This window comes from Vitis riparia, unplaced genomic scaffold, assembly GCF_004353265.1.
Source record: "Vitis riparia cultivar Riparia Gloire de Montpellier isolate 1030 unplaced genomic scaffold, EGFV_Vit.rip_1.0 scaffold418_pilon_pilon, whole genome shotgun sequence".
Classification (NCBI taxonomy): domain Eukaryota; kingdom Viridiplantae; phylum Streptophyta; class Magnoliopsida; order Vitales; family Vitaceae; genus Vitis; species Vitis riparia.
Window position 1 is genome coordinate 243185 of NW_023269676.1, and position 16077 is coordinate 259261.

General features: G+C 36.4%; 1 pseudogene; it reads right to left on the minus strand.

Annotated features, from left to right (window-relative positions):
* Positions 1-8939: 8939 nt before the first annotated feature.
* On the minus strand, positions 8940-13551 carry LOC117909837 (annotated as a pseudogene).
* Positions 13552-16077: the final 2526 nt, after the last annotated feature.

Here is a 16077-nt window from a genome sequence, read left to right on the forward strand (position 1 = left end):
ACAATGATATGTTTGTATATGACATCTTGCTCTATTGGGCACTTATGTCACCTTTTGAGGTTTGTTTACTGGGTATATTTGTCATTGTGGGTTCTTGTAAGATTTTTATATAAGTTTTCACTCCTTGAGCCACTCTTGTTATGCATTTGGAGTGTTAGGGATTCATGTGAGAGTTCTATGGTATCCTATGCTTCTTGGACCATGGTCGATATGTATTAGGTATGAGGGATGAGCGACCTTTTACTAGGGTCTCCGGACCATTGTCTTATCCATCATTCCATCATTAGTGATATGACTTTCCTTTATTGTACTGACATGGGTTAATCATCATCTATTCTACTTTCTCATTGCCTTCTTTTGTATCCCATTACCTCTTTTCGGATATTCATTCCACCTTTTATCTATTCCCTACATATTGATACACATTTTTGATTCGATACCTTCTTCACATCATTCACAGTTTCATTGATGGTTTGACTACTCATCATTTCTCTCATCTCGCCATTGACATTTCCTTTGGTTACCTTTAGGTCCATGACTCATGAGATTTTTTCTATGCATTACATCTGGTACAGGAGGGTATGGGTTTGATCATTGGGTATTTGAGCCTAGTTTCCCTTCACTTCTTTCACCCTTTCACCCTGGCCTATGTTACGTCCCGTGTCTTAAGACCACCCTAAGGCCATGAGATCAGGCGTTATCTTTGACAGTCTTCACTTGGATAGGCTTTTGTAGACTGGTTGAAGTATAGTCGTTATCATGTTTTCTTTTATGTCAGATACTTTTGGAAGCATTTGGTCTCTCTCTCTCGCTTGACATATTGATGTTTGATGGATTTTTTTAGTTTGGAGGCAGTTCATCGATGATATTGGATTCACCCTTTTGTCAACATCAAATATCCATACCGGGGCATATTCCCCTTTCATTCGATTGAGATGAGCCCCTAGTGGAGCACTTTCATTAAGCTTGGGCATTTTCATCGATCAGAGACCCCTAGTGGAGTATGTTGAGATGATATCAGTTCTAGTAGAGCATTGTTAAGCTCATTGACAGTTTTCATGATTCTAGGTTCCATCTGCGGAGTATTTCTGAGATAGACTAGTGGACTATTACTGAGTTGAGGACAGTTTTCAGTGCAATATATAGATTTTGTACACTAGGGTATATTCCCCTACTTGGAGGTCACCAAATTCCCATAAGATTTAGTTAGGGATTCATCAGAGACGTGCTTCTATTCTCGAGATTATCATATTCCTCATCATTTTGGTTATTCATTTGAGATCAAATTTAGAGAGTCTTCCTTGAGGTATTAGCTGATACTTCATTTTGATTTCTTAGTGGATTATTGTTGAGTTGGAGACAGTTGATTGATGATGTTGGATTCATCTTTTTGATTGTGCGTCAGATATCCACACTGGGGTATATTTCCCCTTTTCTCTGAGGTTTTCTAGTTGTTGTTGGATGATATGACTATTCATATCCATGGTCATAGAGATGTTTGATTGATTTTGACTGATTCTCTATTGTACATCAATTATCCATACTGGGGCATATTCCCCTCTCCATGATGAGATTATGTTTGGGCAGTGGTATATAGATGGATGATCATTGTTGGTTGTTTATCTCATAACTTCGACATCAGATATCATATTGGAGCATATTCCCCTCTCCTTTGTGAGATTTGTTTGGGCAGTGGTATGAGGATGGATGATTAGTGTCGGTTGTTTACATCATGATTTTGATATCGGATCTTATACTAGGGCATATTTTCCCATTTTCTTTTAGTATCCTTGAGATTGAGACAGTGGCCAGCTTGGTTTTAGATTGAGATTAGTTTGGAGCTTTCGGCGATTGATTATATTAGGACCTCCCTGCATGGATTTGTCGAGATAAAGATGGATCATATTAGCTTTCACCAGAGAAGCATGGTTAGATCCTTTAGCCAGATGTTCATGGGATAGATTTTGTTTTCATCATTGTCACCTTGTAGATTGGATTACCCAGATGAGCAGTATTTTGTACACTTTGAGATTTACCTTTTGAGATCCGTCGACAGGGCAGATTTTCAGACACAGAGAGTTCTTTTAACTTAGACTTTTCAGAGGTTTGTCATGATGCATCAGTTTCTGACCTATTGATTTCAGCGGATGATTGATTTATTGGTTGTTTTAGTAGTGTGAGCACCTTGGATACTGGGGCATATTTCTCTTCTTGAGCTCAGTAGTCCGACCCTTGTCACTTTGAGTATACGACTTTGAGCCCATTTACTTCCTATCCACTTTCGAGTTGGTCTTCTTTATCTGTTCCTTCTAGGCCCTGAGCCTCATAGCCCTGAGTTATCCACTCCTTCTAGACCCTGAGTCTTATGGCCTTGATTTATTCATTCCTTCTAGACCCTAAGTCTTATAGCCCTGAGCTCTCTTTCTTCCTTTAGGTCCTGAGCTTGATAGCCCTGAGCTATCGTTTCCTATAGACCCAGAGTCTTTCCAGCCCTGAGCTGAGCCTTCATCATTTGGTCACCCATGAGTGGTTTGACTGGGAGTTTGCGTATCGCACTCTCCTTCTAGCCGATCAGTCATAGAGCCTGGAGCTCATAGCCCTGAGCTATTCATTGTAACCCCGAGTTACTCATTGCATCATAACCTAGAGTCATTTACGTCATCCATAGCCCTGAGCTATTCATCGTAACTCTGAGTTGCTTATTGCATCATGACCCAGAGTCATTCATTCCGCCCATAGCCTTGAGCTATTCATCATAACCCTGAGTTACTCATCGCATCATGACCCGGAGTCATTCATAGCATCCCGAGCCCTGAGCTTATGACCTAGAGTCGTTTGCATCCTTCACATCCTTGAGATGTTTTGTTTAATCATTTTAGCCACTTGTGAGTGGCCTCAACTCGGTACCATGAGCTGGAAAGCATCTTGATCGGCTATCCATTTAGAGCCCTGAGTTCTTGACCTAGAGTCGATTTTCATTTATGACCCAGAGTCGTTTCTTTTCCATTTAGAGCCCAGAGCTCACGACCTAGAGTCATTCACTCCATCTTGACCCAGAGTCATTCTTAGCATTTATAGCCCTGAGCTCATGACTTAGAGTTGTTCATCTTGTCCATAACCTAGAGTTATTCATCTCATCCATGACTTTGAGTCATCATTTTCATCTTTTTCCATCTTTGTGCTACTCGTCACATACCTTTCTCTCTTCACTATCATTCCCCCACGTAGAGTTGTTCCATTATTGTAGTTGCAGACCCATGTTCCGTTCTTACTCTCGTCATGTGCTAGGACAAAATCTCTGGTCATTCTCTAGTTCTTTGATATAGTTCACTTCATTCCATTCTTTGTTCGTATTTTTACTCACATTCCTTACACTCGTGATCTCTACCGAAGAGGGGCATATTTGTAGACTCTCAATTTTGTCTTCCTAGCACATGTCCTATTAGATACTTATTCGATACTTTATAGTAGTTCCTTGGTGGCCCATAGCTACTCATATTACTTACCTATTTTGAGCCACCTCGGAGACTTTGGTTGAGGGATTATCTGACCCCTTATTGTGACCTTTGGCAGCCCTAATTTAGAATTAGGTTTTTCATTCATTTTTAAGATAGTTTTTAGATGTACTTGGCCCATTAAGCAACACCCTAAGCCCACTTAGATTCACCTTGACCCGCTTAAACCCACCTAGGCACCTTCTAGCCTACACACTCACTTTAAATCCACTTAGGCATCCTGGCCCACATATGTTACCTTTTAGGTAATTCCCACATGACTTACATAATTTGCATGATTTGCACTTTTAATGCTTTCATGTACTCGATTTCTTATTTATTTTATTTATTTATTATTATTTGGTTAGTTATTTGTTTTTATTTATTTTTTTTATTTGATAGAATATTGCATGAGATTGATGATTAATTGTGTAAACTGATGTCTTAATTATTTTTATGTACCTATGATAGACATAATGTTTTTAATTGCATAATTTTAAATTTGTTTTGATTTTCAATTTCATGACCTTTACTAATTTTAATTCTTATTTTATTTTGGCATGAGATTCGGATGCACACATTGGAGAAGATTCTTGATGTAACGTACACGGCTACAAGGAAGAGGAAGGAGTTGCTAGCCATAGAAGAATATATGGAAACTTCCATACAAAAAGGAATTTTTGGAGAGACAATCTCCATGGACGGGCAGATACATGGGAAGAAAAAGGAGATTTTATTATTTTCTAATTAGAGGCACAAATAGCAAGGAGATTCGATATTGAGATCAGGCACTATAAGGAAGGCATGCATTGCATCCTTTAAAGGCATCTCCACGTCTACAGAGGAGAGGACTCTCTTGTCGTTTTTGGGGGTTTTTTCAAGAGAGAGACTAGCACCATTCGGAGGGGGAAGGGAAAAGTACCAGAATTTCAGAGGGAGGATAAGGGAACACGCATTCATGGGGGAATGACGGCTGCCAAAGCGTGCATTGCTAGGAGTCCCGCATCATTGATAACAGGAACATGCTGTCACTTTGAGGATCCACCACGCACAGATGGGAAAGACGCATAAGAAGCGGGGATGATAAGGGTGAGAGCAGGAGACTTTTGGAGAGGGGAACGGGTGCACAGTTTGGGGTATGAGAATGAGGTGATCTTGTTTATGGAGAGAGAATCAGTGCATGGTTCAAGAAAGAAGAAGACAAAAGGGAAAGAGATTTTTATTAATCTCCATGGGGCGCACTATGAGTTTGATGAAAAGAAAAGTGGCAGCATTCAATTTTTTTGGAACACAACCGTACAGTGGGGATTCTCCAAGGCTGCCACTTTAGGGTGAATTTTTTTTTGAAAGGAAAGTGGCAGCAAACTGCTACTTTATGATGAGATTTTTTTAAAGAAAAGTGGCAGCAGATTGCCACTTTAGGGTGAGATTTGTTTTAAAAAAAAAAAAAAAGTGGCCACAAGTTGCATTTTGAGGGGGTGAGATTTTTTTGAAAGAAAAATGTTAGCAAGTTGCACTTTTAGATGGTGAGATTTTTTGAAGGAAAAGTGGCAGCAGGTTGCATTTTAAGGGGTCCATGCCTCAATTTCCATAAAGATCTTCATGGTATCTTCAAGAGAACCATGAACGCCATTGATCCCTAAAGCGAGTAGGTTGCATCTTCCAAAGGTAAGTGAGTTTCCTTGTTCTTGAGTTTTTTTATTTCTTTTTTTATCCATTAGTTTATTAGTTTTTTTTAAGATTGAAAATTAGAGCTTTGTTTGCTAATTTTTTACTCTATTAAGTTTTCGAGTCTCTCAAGTTTTAGTCGATTAATTTATTTGGTTTTATGTCATCATCATCTTGTTTTATTTAATTTTAGTTCATGGGTTCATCCTAAATAATTCGTGTGATGCTTTAAAATTTTAACGGATTAATTTATTTGATTCTATGTCATTATCATCATGTTATTTTATTCTTTTTTTTTTTTTTCATCTTAGTTGATTCATGTGATGCTTTAGGTTTTTAGGTGATTAATTCATTTGGTTCTATATCATTATCACTATGTTTATTAATTTCAGTTATTTTTTTATTTTTATTTATTCATTTTTATTTATTTTATTTTTTTTTTATTCATCATATTTGGTTTATGAGTCTTTAGAATTTTAATTATTTAATTTATCTGACCCCTTGTCATTCTATCCATGTTTTAAGTGTGTTAAGCTCTAGTTCTTGATTGATCCTTACTCAGTTCAAATGTTTTAGAATTGTAAGTTCTTATGGTACTATATTTAACATTACCTTAATCATAGGTTTGTGTGTTCGACTAATCTAATTTGATTATTGATTATATCCTCAATTTATACGCTTGACTAATCTTTGTTAGTTCTTGATTGATATCTAGTTGACTTTATTTGATCTAAGGCCGTTTAGTTATTTTCTTTGACATTTGTTCGTTTATATTTGATTCATGAAGGCCATCGGAAAATTGTGAAGATTGGCCTTCATTCACACCATTTCAGTTTGCTTGGTTGCCAAAAATTTTACTTTATGATTTTGTTTCCGTTTGTTTTGCTTGGTACAATGTTTCTCATACGCTTTATTGTTCTCAAATTAATTTCTCTTATTTTAAAATAAAATACTTTTCTCAAAATGTTCCTTATAAAAACCTATTTTAAAAATTCATTTAGAGTCCTTAGAATCAAAAACCCCATTTTCTTAAAATAATATGCAACCATTTTTTGATCGGTTTGCATCTTTCTCGGTTTTTAATGAAAATTTTGGTTCGAAATCAGACACGAATCAAAGCTTGTGGTCCCACATAAATGGGATAATTCTGAGCTAAATTCATGTATATCAATCGGGGAATTGGTGAAACCCCTACATAAGAAAATCTTTTTCTAAATTTATTTTTGCTACCACCCTGCTATTTATTGTAATTATATTTACATTTTTCTTTTTAGGAATTTTATACAAGATATATATGATAATTAATTATTCCGAATTCTAATAATTTTTTCTAATTAATTAGATAAGCATGCTAGGATTTATTATTTATTATTTATTATCTAACCCCCATGTCCTGAGGAAGCGCATTAAGAGTTATATATGCTATCTAGGTACGTTCCCAAAATTTCATGAATATGCATGTCATTGCCCTTGTTTGATGTCATACTTGATTGTCTCGATGCTTGTTTGATCGTCCTTGATAAAATGCATGTCGTGTGTCATATTTTTTAATTAACCATTGATGTTTTGTGATAACGCTTAAGAAGTGGTTCAGGTACGCACCCTAACTCTCCTTTATTGTGATTGATATCCTTATTTAGCATGCTACTTTCTGAAATCACTTAGCTTACTTAGGTATCTGCAATTAATCAATTAATTGCCACATAACCCCCAATTTAATCAGTAGAGACCTCTTTAGGGCTTAAAGGGGTGCTACCTCCTAGAGGTACCTTCCCAATAAGTAACCTGATCCCCGAACTTAGATTCGGGTTTTTTTCAAAGACACATTTTTCCAAAAATTATGGAGTCATTTTTTTTAGGGTTTTATTTCTTGTTTTATTTTCCCTTTAAAATAAAAATAAAATAAGTGGCGACTCCGACTTTTCCAAAAATTATTTTTTCACAAATAAAGAGCGAGTCTCGCCGATTGAGTGGGGACGCACCGTGAAAAAACCGGGTCCACACACCCATTTTCACTTGAAAATATGTACCTATTAGAGATTTGGTGATTGGACAAGGCATTTACACTAAGTGTACAAAGTAAATGTGCTAATTGTATAAGTGTGTACAAGGCTACCTATCTTGAAGGATTTGAAATGCTTTTGAAAAAATTGCTTGCTCATTTATTTTTTCTAATGGAGACATTCCTCATTTCCCTTCATACACATCAATTGGATGAGATAGCGCGCTTATGATGAATAGGAACCTAAATTGGGTGTCATTCTTCCCCTTTTCAATGAGCCATGACATTAGAACGTGGGTAACCCGACCATATGCATTAGTTCTGTTGTATCTAGGTCGAATTTTTGCAACTGTACAAGACATTTACACTAACTGTACAAGGGTGTCTATCTTACTTTTTCCAATCATGGGGAACATTCCTCACACATATTGCTTGATAACACACTCATTGCATGCATTTTATTTAATGTCTACCATGTTAATTCTTCATATTAGCTTCCCTAGTAATGATGAATATGAACCGAAATTAGGTAAACTTTTTTGTCATTTTCCCTAGTCCATGGTAATGGAAACATTGGTTACCCACCCATTTTCACTTGAAAATATGTACCTATTAGGAATTTGGTGACTGGACAAGACATTTACACTAAGTGTACAAAGTAAATGTGTTAATTGTACAAGTGTGTACAAGGCTACCTATCTTGAAGGATTTGAAATGCTTTTGAAAAAATTGCTTGCTCATTTATTTTTTCTAATGGAGACATTCCTCATTTCCCTTCGTACACATTCATTAGATGAGGTAGCGTGCTTATGATGAATAGGAACCTAAATTGGGTGTCATTTTTCCCCTTTTCAGTGAGCCATGACATTGGAACGTGGTTAACCCAGCCATATGCATTAGTTCTGTTGTATCTAGGTCGAATTTATGCAACTGTACAAGACATTTACACTAAGTGTACAAGGGTGTCTATCTTACTTTTTCCAATCGTGGGAAACATTACTCACACATATTGCTTGATAACACACTCATTGCATGCATTTTATTTGATTTATACCATGTTAGTTCTTCATATTAGCTTCCCTAGTAATGATGAATATGAACAGAAATTAGGGTAAACTTTTTTTTCATTTTCCCTTGTCCATGGTAATGGAAACATTGGTTACCTCAAATGAAATGATAATAACCTTTCATTGATTGATATCCCCATGGCCTTGTCTTTTCCGGTCTTGATGTCCTCATCCTTGAGCTCAATCTTTGAGTGATAATGGCTGGTCATCTTGCACACAGAGCCTAAGCCCGATGCCTTGAACTTTACCTCGTATGAGATGGCCTTGTTTTTACACTCTTAATTGCCTAATTTTCCTTTCTAAGAGGCTTCATTTTCCAATTCTATCTCCTTTCAAACCTCCAATGGGAATTCAGGAGACAACTTTTAGTATCGTGTCTTAGTTTGATTGAAGGTAAAATTGAAACCCACAACAACCCTGACTTGTTGGAACCCCATGTCAGAAAAAGTAAAAATAAAAATAACGAAGTGTATAGATTCTTCAAATAGATGTATATGTAATTGAAACAAAATAGGTGGAACACACCTGTGAACTCACCACTAACATTACAAGCAACTGGAATGATTGTTGCCTTGAACTATATATCATAAAGAACACCAAAAGGAAATATCTATATATAAAACACAAAATATTTGAGTAAAAAAAACCTCTCTCAAAGGAATAAAAGAATTGGAAAAACCCCTTTCCCAAATGTGAGTAATCACAATGCTACTTTTTATTCCTAATTTTCCGCTTCCCATCTGCGGGAACTGGGTGCCTTCCATTCCTATGCTATCGGGTCCCAACCCCATTTGATAGTTTCTGTGTGGTGAAGGGCCCACAGTAGAATTCAAATTCCTACAGGAAAATTTTGAGAACATTTTGTCAGTATACATGGGAACTTACTAGGTAACAGTATTTGAAATGAGGAATAAATCAGTTTGCATTACCTTAGTTCTGGACTATTTGCTGGCTTTGTATTAGGTTTCTTGATCTTTGACTCAATCCCATTAGTCATGCTAGTTATTTTTGCATTATTGAATTGCCAAAGCAAATCGGAATCAGAAGAAGCACTGGTGGCAGCATCCTTATCCAAATCATCATTATTAGCAATGTCATAACAATTGTTTTCCATGAATATGTTATATGATTGATCCGGGAATAGCTTTGAAGAATCTGAAATAAGTTTTTGGTAGAAAGCATCAAGCAAGTTCCTATTCTCTGTTTCCCAACATCCTAAAGGGTTTCGAACTCTAGGTACAACATCTTACTTATTCACCATAACCTTATATACCACTGACCAGAGCCCATGTCTTTGTCGTCCTCCACATAATTTTGCACAGAACTACTGATTGGAGGCCAAGGAGGTGAGTTCCCTAGTAACTCCTCAAGATCAAAAAAGCTTTGGTTCTTTTGCCTCATCATGGAATTGTTGCATGCCTACATAATCAGAACATCAAACTTGAATTCTGGTTTCACAAAGACTTGGATGCATAATAATTAGTCAACTAAAATGAAGCCATTATTTAATGTCTACCTAGACCACATTTATGTGGAACCTAATCATACATGAGCTAGAAATTACTTTTTATGAAAATTTCCAATGAATGTGATATAATACATAGTTTATGATCATCTTCAAACTTAGGCATGGCGTGTCATGATTATCAAGAAATAAAGGTTCCCTCACCATCAACAATTTGCTATCATTCGAGTTTAAATACACTTATGTTATTATTCAAAGCCAAATATCAATTATTGGGGTCAAGAAAAAGGAATATCCCATCATGATTAAAAAAAAATATTTACCTCAATGTTGCCTACATCCCACATTGGTTGCCTGCAGCTATTTTGATCATCTAACATATCTCCAGCCTGCTTGTTAGAATGAAAAGGTGATAAATCACTGGCTTTTGTTCTATATCTTTCAAAGCTGTTGGAAAATGAATGTTGCATGTCCTCTGGTTCTCCCTCTTTCCTTGCCAACGTTGCCTTAAGACTAGCAATCTGAAATAATAGTTCAAAGTTTTCAGAAGAATAAATAAGAATTGAGAAGAATGATAAATAATGAGAGCATTCAGAACTTGTTCTTTCAACTCTTTCACATATGCACTATCCTTGTTTACATGAGCAGCACCAAGTTTTACCGTGGCAAATTGCTCTGCAAATTTAATTGTGCTAATTGTTTCTCCAACAGCATCCGGTTTAGAGCTAATGTGAACAAACATTAGTGTCTTGGCTTGCCCCCCTAAATAGAATTACAATCCAAAAGCCATATTATAATTTAAAAAATAAAATTAAACAAAATAGAATCCAATATGAAGTTCCTACTTTAAAAATGCATTAGTTTATTCTTACCAAGTGAGTCTTGAAGAAGTTCTGTTAGTTTACTATTCGTATAAGGGACGTGGATTCTTCTGGGCAAGGGAAGATATGGCATCCCCTAGACCAGAGAGAGATCTGTTAATATGCTATGCCTCCTGTAGTCTATCTCTAATGACCTCAGATTTGTCTACTCTCTCACTGTCGGCAAGATCAACAAGATGCATACAACCACAAAGAATAGTTCCTGACATCAAGTCTCTTCCCTGAACATGAACAATCAAGCAAGTGCAAGTTGATTGAAAATAAAGTCAGCAAAACCAGCAGAGATTACTAAAAGAGTATTCATAGAGAAATATATAGAGGAATATGATCATACCTGTGAGAGTGACTACTACAGTTTCATATGTTGACAAGTGGCAGAGAACCAAGGTTTTAATTTATATGCAATTTTGAAAATTGATTCTAATAATATTTAATTCTTCCTGTTTACTTACAATGCAATGACAATCAACTTAAGTCAAAAAACAGTCAAAGTTCTACTAATCCCATAATCCCAATGTTCATTTCCGCATGTGGCACCATAAAAAAACATTTAAAGAACTACGTTTGTCCACCATAAATTACATGCAAATGTGCTAACTTTATACAATCTCATCACAAATTACAATCCCCATTAATCCCTCCAGACACGTTGTCGGTGTGCATTATGTGGTGAAAACAACATACTCCCCATAATCTTCAACCTATCATGTTTCAATTTCCCCTGCATTCATTCAAGTTTATAGCAACAAATCAGCAAATTAATTAATTAGGATTTTCTAACTATTTTAACATTAATGAGATGGTCATAGATAATTCCTTCTACGTACCACATCGATTGATTTGGAGAACCCGCCCATTGACCACAACTCCATGAATTTCATTACAAACACTCCGCAATCGTGCCTACGTCAATGTCATTACCAAAACGTTATTAAGTGTGGAATTATAAATAAGAGAGGAACTTAAAATAAGTTGCAATCCATTTTAACATCATCCCAAACTACAAGGTCAACACTCACTCATTAGGTTGGAGGGGTACATCAGGTGTTAGGAAATTGAATGTCCTCAAATCATAAGGTGATACATCTTTCTTGTGTGTAGCCAACCATAGGACAACCTTAGCCTGAAACATTTATTAACGCAACAATTGAAATTTTTATAGGAAGACATACCTAACAAATTATTAGTTGTTACTTGTTACTTTACCAGATTTTGTTGTATTCCACTCAAAGTTGTCTTCTTCCTACCAGGACGAGAATCTAGCAGTTGGATTCTCTTGTTTGATAGGTCATATATGTAGAGTGTCCAATGGTTCTTTATGAGAACCGGTAAGAAGACCTACACCAATAGACTGCCATTAAACATACATCTAAATATTATACCTTCATGTAATAAAAAAACAATTCCAAGCATTAAACACATGAATCCACCTCGTTAACATTCACATATGGAATATCCATCTGATAAACATGTGGTTCAAATCGTCCTATAACTGCCTCCCTCACTAAGTGTTTTGCATGGGAGTGGATTACCATTTCCTGCATATCAAATAGGGGATAACATCAAGTTTGTCATTGTAGGTAATGCCTAGTTCAAGACATAAAATAAAGTTAAGCAATCATTTAATGGATCAGTCATCATTACAGCTATGTAGGGGGATAGAAACCGTTTCGTCTTCAATTCATGTTCATACTGTAATAATCAACAGTAGACATCGATGACCTGATTTCGTAGATCATAAAAGTGTAAGCAACTAATTATATCAGAACCACACTTTAATTTTCAAACTTAAAATAATGCATAAAGAAGGATAAGAAGTCATATGCACGTCGTTCCCTATCTAGCCATTCCCTTCGAAGCAGCCTAAATTGCCTCTGGTTAGGATAGTGTCATGCATAGACACTAGTTCCTCATTGTTACAAACACATACAATTTAGTTTTTGTGTTATCACTATCATACAATGAGAGGAGTGTCTCTGAAGTATGTTACCTAGCATCCAAATCCTCTGCAAATACCAATGCAGCTGCTTGTTTTAAGTCCATTCTGATGGCAGATTGTTTGGTTTGTGGTTGGGATATGTATGGGGACAACAGGTTTGGAGCCATTCGACGCACTCGGCGTCTGCGGACATTCCTATTTATGGGGACAACATTACCTTCTGGTTGTTCTTCACCATCTGCAATACGAGATTTAGAACTAGTCAGCAAAGGTATACCTTATGATTGGGTACTTGGGTTGTTTACCATATGGGTGTTTGCATAAATTTTATCACTTACCACTTACCACTTACTGCATTAATGGGTACACTAGGTTGCAACTCATACTCAAGGGCGACAATGTGATCTGGTGTGTATATCACATGGTCTGCACCATGCAAAGCCATGTCCTCATCACCAAGAAATGCATGGTCATCGACCATGGGAGTGTTGGCTGGTGCATAGCCAGAGTGACCACCAGCATCTGAATTTACCCCACTATGTCTTTGAGCCCCTAACTTATGCATAAGGCCACACATTATTCTCAGCTGCTGCTGAATGCCCTATTGATATTAGTCGATTGCTCATTCCACATCATGATATTGATGCCATATTTTCTATCACATGATATTGATGTCAGTCTTTGAGCACAAAATGTCACAACAACATATTTCTTTGTAGTTAAGAAGTAAAAATAAATTACAATGACAATGAAATGAACATTTATTAATTTTTAAAAAAAAATTAATAGCTTACATCACTATTTTCAGCATCAACATTTGTATCATGGTCCACATTAGTCTCTGCCTCCATAGTTCTCTCTATGGTTGGAGATCTCTGGGACGCCTATAATTAGCACTGAAGATTAGTACTTAAATAATGAGTGTTATTCTGGTAATGACAATATATTTATGCATGCATCACTTACAAAATCAACCTCAGCATGTCTGAATGCTTCAAACTCCTTTATCTCAGCGGCTAGTCGCCGCTTAATCATCAGTCCATGCCAATGCTAGGGGCACTGTAATGGGGACTTGGACTGAAGGAATTTGGAATTTAATGACATAATGCAGCTGCATAATAAATACAAACATCAGCAGGCAAATGTTACCTAGTTGTGTAATAAAATTATATAAAAAAATGGAAAACAAATACTGAATAAGTTCACTACCTATAGAAATAAAACGCAGCCATGTACCCAAGAGGTGTTAGACTATTGATATCACCTAATTCCCTCAACCAGTTGGTCAAGCACAAACTGGGCCCAATTAATGTCATTTCGGAATCCATCCTCATGGATGGTATGCCACAAGTTACAGCAACCATTAAGCCTAGACTTGGGGGCCAACAATGTGGCACATGCGTAGTAAATGAATGCTCTACGAAACTCTTCTCCCACAGGTAAGTTGAAGAGTTTCTCCTCGCATGCCCAAATAGTCCTAAATGGATGCTCTGATGATGTAGAGGTCACCTGTAGAATTTTCCCTTCTATTGGGAGGCCGAAAATGAGGCCAACATCGGTGGCTGTAATAGGATACTGTTTTTGGGCTGAGAACTCTATCCGTCTAAAGCCAACATTGAAATGTTGGATTAGAAAGATAAAAATGTTGTGGCACACCTTTGTGCAGTTTAAGTTCAATAGACCTCCAAATTGGAGGTATCTTATGGCTTGTATTTTTTCCTCTAGTAAACGGTTGTAGATTTTCTTAAATCTTGCAGCTGAGTATCGTGTAAACATTGATGGGCCCTGCATGTAATGTTTGACAACATGGCCATGTTAGGAATAGCAATATTATTGCAGTTGGTAATGCAAAAAATAAGTGAAAAAGTAAAGATGTCATTTCTAATAGTTACAAAATGAAGTAGCACCAAATGGATGATTAAGGAGAGCAAAGTAAGGAGAGAGAGAGAGAGAGGAAGCAGTAGTATCATCAGTATCATCAGAGCCATTAGTTTTATCCATGCATAGAAGATTGTACAACCGATGGACCTTGCAAAAATACATAATGTCAGGAATACCAATCCCAACTGATGATGACTGCAAATAAATGAGGATGAGTGCAAGAAACAAGTCTCTTTTCACAGCGTCACAGTGGCAAAAGCTTGAACATCAAGATCTTATCTTCAAATACATAGTGTCAGGAGTACCAATCCCAGCTGATCTCATCTGCACTGTCAAAAGAAGCTTGGACTCTTCATTGACTTCAAGGCTATTTCCTCACCAACCCAGTAAGCATGGAAGGACATTTTCATTTTCGTGGTTTTTTAGTGTTTTTTTTTCTTGGTGGGTACTTGTAGACATTGATGTTTTTGGTGAATAATGGTCTAGGAACTCTGGGTTTTGTGTATGTGTTTGTAGAAGAACTGATAAAATAAGGTTTTATCACCAACGACCTTAGATTTTTTGGTATTTAGTTTGTTCTAAGAATGGAAAATGGTATTCCATCATATTCTAGAGGACAGGAAAATCACTAGGTCAAAGGCAATTGCTCCCAAACCAAATTTTTCAACAAACATAGAGAGGGTAATTATGGTAACCCTTCCCAGTGAAAAATAAATAGAGATGAACAAAGACTTGTCTGCTTGTATTTAGAAATAATATACAGCAGGGTAAGACATGAGATGGGATTGGGTGCTATTGACAGTGAGATATCCTGTAAGAGGGAGGATTGTCAATTTATGAATAATCCTATATAGAATGGACAATAACAGTACAACTGTACAGAAAAGACTATAATAGTACAAAAATAAATCTGGGAATATTACATGATATATAAAAGAAGGAAATCAAGTCAATTTATGGAAATAAATTGACTAATTCTATTAGAGAAATAAACCATCAACAAATCAATGAATAATCCTATTTAATTCCCATTTAGATTGTAAGACAAATTGATAAAACCAAAATCCTTGGTAATGAATTTGTGATCTTTAACAATAAGAAACAAATGGAGTAAACAGAAAATGCTATGGAAAAGCGAATTTCTTTCATTGCCTTAACATGTTTACAATAAAATGCTTAAGAATGTAGAAATAAAATCTCACTAACTTAAAGGCCTTTTCTTCGTATTCCCTCGCACACACTGGGTTTTGTGTCAGGAATCATCTTTGCAATAATTGTATTCCCCCCAGTGTTTTCCACTATACCTAACAACATGCTGGGTTCTAAGGGCCTTGCACTCATGGATGTGAGCAAGGCAAAAAACTTAAAGAGATCTCTTTGTTTTCCTTGTTATTTTCATTCTTCTGGCTATTTAAAAGGGGTCTAACCTGCTCCTTTTGATACTTCTGACATGCACAAAATCTAGAGGAATTGTTAGAGCAAGCACTTTGCTACTGCCATTAAACATGGACAAGGTTTGGAATCCAAGCTTATGTTGAGAGTATTCCCATCTGGTAATTACTATCATTCAAGAATTGTACACTATCTTTTGATACCATGAATCATGTGTTCGGCCGAAGTTCATTCATACCTATGTTGTTAGCTGAGTGAGGATCCATGGGAAAATAAATGAAAACTAGG